Consider the following 6,105-nt stretch of genomic DNA (forward strand, 5'->3'; position numbering starts at 1 on the left):
ACATGTCTCATGTTTAAACACGTTTCAACGATCATCCTGAGCATTTGTTATTATTTTTATTATTATTATCACTATTATTATTATGATATTTCTTCTAAAAATATGAGAAGAAAATCTTGGCATTTAAGTTACATTATGAATTTAATATGAAGGCCTTTTCTAAAAGTTTTTAGAAACTGAAACCAGACACGTAGCATAGGAAATGTCCCATAACTATTTACAATGAATAAAACTATAACAACCACAAAATTAAATGCATATACTGCAGTTTATTTTGATATAGCTGAAGTAAACAGCTATAAAATATATGCAGTCCTAAAATGATAAAGCCTGCCTTGGAACAAAAGGAAATGATCATTTAAAGCTACAGATCAGCTGATTAAAATGTTCCAAGGCCTGAAAACTAATATCTGGACACTGGTCCCCTTTAGAAAATGACAGGTCAGTTGAGAACATTACACACTATAGGGGGATTTGAACAGGCCACAAGCAGCGGTGACCTTTGACCCCTCATACCAGGGACTTAGAACAAGGAACCCAGGCTTGGACTGGGGATAAAAGCAACCAACACACACACACACACACACACACACACAGAAAGAGAGAGAAAGAGAGAGAGAGAGAATCTACTCCACTAATACAAAATGTATGTAAATTGTATTATTAACATGCAAAACAGAAATTATTCACCTAATGGCCAAAATGCTGACACAAAACTAGAGTTTCTTCCAGTGGCCTAGGTGTAATCAGGCCACAGCTTGTTGATTATTGATTAGCATGTCAGTGCCATTGCCCCTTGCCTAAGTCGACAGATATTCTCACCTAGAAAACCATATGTCAAACGTCAGACAGATGAAAAACACAGCTTATTGCCTTGCTGCAGGGGACGCAGGCAGGAGACACGATGCGTCAAAAGCAGATTTGAGCAGATCCTTTCTTTCTTCTCTTTAAGTGAAGTTTTTTTCTTTTTCTTTTTTTTTAAATTGGGTGGGTGAGAAATATAATAGGACACTTTTTGGGGCTGTCTGGGTCTTTGCCAGATAAGGTTTCAGCCAACGTTTTTCACCCACTTCTTTATATTGGGTATTCAGGATGTGGGACAAAGGGGAAAGCTGGGGATTCAAGACTCATTGTAACTAACTCCTTGTTTAGGCCTAATTCCACTGTGTAGTCATAAGGTGTGTTCACGTCCAAATGAAAAATCAGGAGAACTCTGCTTTAAAGATCATTAAGGTATATCTGTAGTATTCAATAATCAACTTACTGGTGAATTATTCTTTATCACTTTTGACTGCATGATAGTGCTATAGCCTGTAGATTTAAATGTGGTCGTTTTTCACAGTGTGTTTACAACGATACAACCTTTACTTCTTCTATTAATTAATATTAACATAGAATTTATATTAAGACTTGCAAAGAGAGTTTCAGTGTTGAGTTCACTCTGTTTTTGTCTGACAGTTTATGGTAACTTAGTCATACATGTAGAGTTTTCATATTATGAACACAATCTTATTTTAATGTAAATATTGGTATATATTTAATTTGCAAACTTTCATTTCCTGGTGTTTCTTTAATCCAAGTCTCCAGTTTTCTTCTACTTAGAACATTTCTTTCTGATGAGCTTTTTTCTTTTTCTTTTCTTTTTTCCTAGCCGTCGTTGTCAAACACAGGAGACAGCTCCTGGTGATCCAGCTCTGATAAGATCTGCCTGTTACAGTGGATCCTCGTTAATAATTCGGCCTGATTGAGGATTGTTAGGAGTGTAATCCGAGCCCGCAGAGCTCCCTCTCCCTCGGGGGAAAACAGCGACTTAGTGCCGTCAAACAGCTTTTAAATAAGGATGTTTAACTCGTATGTTTAAGCGCAAACAGCGGTGACTCAAATGAGGCAACATTACATGACTATGGGGGGCAAAATTAATGCGTTAATAAAGCTTTAGGATTTAATAAATGCAGTATAAACCCCTTGCGACTTATAGACATATTAAACTACCAATGCACTGTTTTTTCTATGTAATCACATAACCCCCTTGATTACATATTATTCATATGTTCACAGCTCTGCAGACATTCACTCTCCTCTGACTTCTCCCTTACTTTTAGTTTATCATGACCTTCCAAAATTCTCCAGGTGTCCAGGCCTCCTCGGATGGATTCAGCAGCTTGTAAATGAATCACGCTGAACAAGGACCAGATACAGAGAAATTAGGACAAACAACAGTTCAGTAGTTTATTTGTGCTGCAGACCAAAGTCCCTTTAACAAGCTGTGAGCACAGAGAGAAGAATCAGGTTCTGTTTGTTGGGAGGATCGTCTGAGGAGTTCTACATGGTGTGTTAATCCATGTATCTCTAAACAGCGATTTAGGTTTCATTAATTAATGAGCAAGTACCACATGTTCATTGTTTATTAATATTGAGACACAGGCTTCATTTTCATGCTTTACATGTTACTGAGCTTTCATTTGTTTTCTATAAAATGTTTTCTGTAAAATCTTTTTCAGGTCAGATAGAAATAGGTCTTACAGAAAACACAAAGTGCTGGAACTGCTGCTTGAAATACAAAGTATTCATGTTAGAGGACTGAGAAATATGTTTATGTGAAGCAAATTTAATAGAACAAGGTGTTAAAACATGAAATAACTGAAAGAAAAAAAATGGTTGGAACAGCCTGCTTCACCTTTCTTTCTTCAAATATAACAAATATACATATATATTTTTTTATCATTTCTTAAATGTTGATTGAAGGTTAAGTTGTCTCTTTTTCTTATGTGGAAACTCATCATGCCTGTCTTATCTAATCTGATGATTTACTTGTGTTTTGGCAACAAGATGCAGCATTTTCCTCTCTTTTTACTTTAAATATCAAAATGGTGATATATGAACAGAGAGGCTTGGAACCACACTTTAGATAATATTTAAAATGTTTTACTCAAAGTCTGACAAAGTTGTCGAAAGAACAGGACACATGAGACCCCTGCGTTCACCCTCTTTACCAATCTGACCTGATTTACAAATGATTTATTTGAATGGAATTGTTTTATCACTGCTTTAGAGTGAGTGTGGTTGGCTCAGAGGGTCCTACATTTACATCTGGCTCTCAGAAACACTTCCATTAAATCATACTGAAAAATGATAACCAAACCTCTACCTCAATAAAGCTTCTTTATATAACACTTAATCGACTAAAAAGCTAAAGCTGCTGAATAAGCTGCTACGCACCAGGATATCTGCTAAATGGATGATAGAATCTGGTGAGATCAGACCTAATTATTTTGAGGATAAGAGTATTAAATTATATAAACCAATTTGTAGAATGTCCTGAAAGACATGCAAGGCAAAAGGACGGTTGTTAAGGGTTAATATCACTCCAGAAAACCAAAATGAATTGGGGTAGACAAGAGGTAGCTGCAGTCTCCATGGTCAGAACAGTAAACCATAAACTGCTGGGTCCAGTTTTGGGAGAAAGAATCAGGAAACTTTTTTATTACATTTAAAATGTCTCAGCTTCTTTAGAGTCAGATGAAGAGAACTGACTGAAAAAGGTGGGTCAACTGCACTATGACCTCCAATCACTGACCATCATACAACATATTTTTATTTTTCATATTTCCTTCTTCAAAAGAAAATATATCCACATGGCATGCCAATATGCAGTGTTGTCTGTTCTATAATTTCTTTGGACATGGTTTGATTCCAGCTGATAAACTCATTCAAATGATGCAGATAAAAAGGTGAGTAAACTAAATGCATTGGTCGTTTTTCCTCCACTACCTGCATTTTTATGACAAAATCATTAAGACATTATCTATTTTCGGTATTGCTCCACCTCAAGCGACTCCACAGTCTACCGGAGTCAGCTGTGCTCTCTCTCTTTCTCTCTCTCCAGCGGACTCCGTGTCCTCGGTAGGGGCGCAGACTGCAGGCGCTTACATAACGCTTCGCCTGTTTATAACGACTCCTCCGTTACGCAGCGCCATAACGCTCATCCGGCGGCTTCTTTTTAAAAAAGATTTCGTTGAGTTGATCGTTCGTTAAGTGTTCCACCGCGCGCGCACGCCGAAAACGCAGCACGCGCTTAACGAATTAAGCAGGTTATCCGAGCTAAGTAAGGCCCGAGGTGGAGTTTTTACGCGCGGTTACAACCACAAAGCTTCATCTTGATGGTTAGGATTTGGTAAGAAAATGCTTCTCAAAGTGTGATCCGAGGACCTCCAGGGGTCCTCGAATTGGCTCCGGGGGGTCCCGCAGCAAATAAAGCAGTGTGTATTTTCTGTATAAATTAATTCATATAGAACATCCCAAATTTAATATGCATATGGGATTCAAATATAGGTTAAACTCCCACGACTGTTTTGTTTTCATGTATGCAGTTCAATCAATATTAAATCAACAAAAATCCCACCAATCCCACCAGTTTTTGAAAATCATATAAGATTAGTCGGGGTTTCTGTGGTCGCATATACGTGTGGCTGGTGTTTTTATGACGTGAAGACGTCTGCGAGTCCTCGAGAGGAGAGACGAAACGAAATCGACAAAATCTGCGCGTATTGCGTATAAAAAATGGACAGAGAAAATGTGTTTGATTCCCCCCGCTGTGCCCCTCTCTGGTACAGTCAGCGCGAAGAGATGACGCGGTCTGACAGCGCCCCCTGCTGTCCACGAGGAGGCGTGGAAAATTCTCTTAAAGGGGATGTTTGGAAAACCGGAAGAGGTTTTTAAGGTGGACCGGTGGAGTTAGCTGCACGACGAGGACTGGGTTTTTTTTTTTTTTTTGAAACAGCAAAGGGCTCACAGGGCAACCTAGATTCAGACGAAAGACTTTCCTCGGTTCCGGTGTGTTTTTGCATTTTTCAATCTGATAACTAAGCCTCGCTTAGCCAAAAAATAAGCGTCTCAAGAGGGGGTTTAGTCACGTGCTGTGGCTGACAATCTTACCTTTCTTAAAGCAAGCTGAAAACACCACTGCCTTTGAGATAGTTTTTCTTATTTCCAGTTTAAAACGACGTTTTTGAGGAATTTCCTTGCATTAAGTAAATAAGTGGCAACCCTGACCCATGCAGACAGATATCTTAAGGCACTAATCCGCACAGCTGAAACTCAAATGCAGGATGTGTCATCCCCGTGTCATTTACTTGTCAGAAAAAATATTGTGGGACTCAGAATAAAACCAAATGGTCTGAAAGAATCATATTTTCTCACAGTCTGTATTGGACATTGCCTCAGTGGTGATATAATGGCTAATTCAGGTCGGCTGTAAGATGATCCAAGGCTGATCCCTAAAAATACTCTGGTACCAGATTCATATTAACATAATAAAACGTAGATTTGGTTACTTTTACATACTTATAAAGATCCCAGATTTAGTTTTTAATGTTGATGAATGAATAGAAACCAGTCTCTGGCTCGTAAGTGGTCCAACCGGCTTCAGATGGGCTGTTGGACAATAACGGAATCAAATCAATAATCTGATTTCCTTCACGGTTTGACCTTGGCTTCACACAGGTAAGATGTAAATAAATAATTCACCTCCTTCTTGTGATATAGTTTTTAAGCCTGCCTGAAGCATGTGGGCGCGTGGCCGGGTCACTTCAGGGCAGCTGAGTTCAGCTCAGCATGAAACGGTTAAAAACAACAGGTTAATTCTGTATGACAGACAGGTGTTTAGATTAGAGGGGTTAGACAAAATAAGAGAAACATCCCGTGTCCTCCTTTTCTTAATGTGGCCACGATTGTCTTTGCCTCAGCAGGCCATACAATTTTGCAACCTTCGGAATAAAAGAGCCAGTATTTCAGAGCGCAACACGGGCCTTTGTTCCTCTGGAAACTGCTTTATTTTGAGGTGGAGACAGGTAAAAGCCCCATCTCAGGTAACACTGCTCACTGGTACCTTCTCACCTCAGTGTGACCGACTGGCGACCTTTTAAAAAAAACAAAACAAACTTTGAAATTGTGATTTTCAGTGCATGGAGTGCATAAGAGACCAAACACATTGCATTAAAATCTGATATTAACTTTGAATGAGCAAAATCACATTTAAAGAGCACGTGCGTGTTCATTTAAATTATCAGACACGATGACGCCACACACAGGACCGTTACATTAGGA

The sequence above is a fragment of the Lates calcarifer genome, linkage group LG24 (assembly GCF_001640805.2).
Source record: "Lates calcarifer isolate ASB-BC8 linkage group LG24, TLL_Latcal_v3, whole genome shotgun sequence".
Taxonomy (NCBI): Eukaryota; Metazoa; Chordata; class Actinopteri; family Centropomidae; genus Lates; species Lates calcarifer.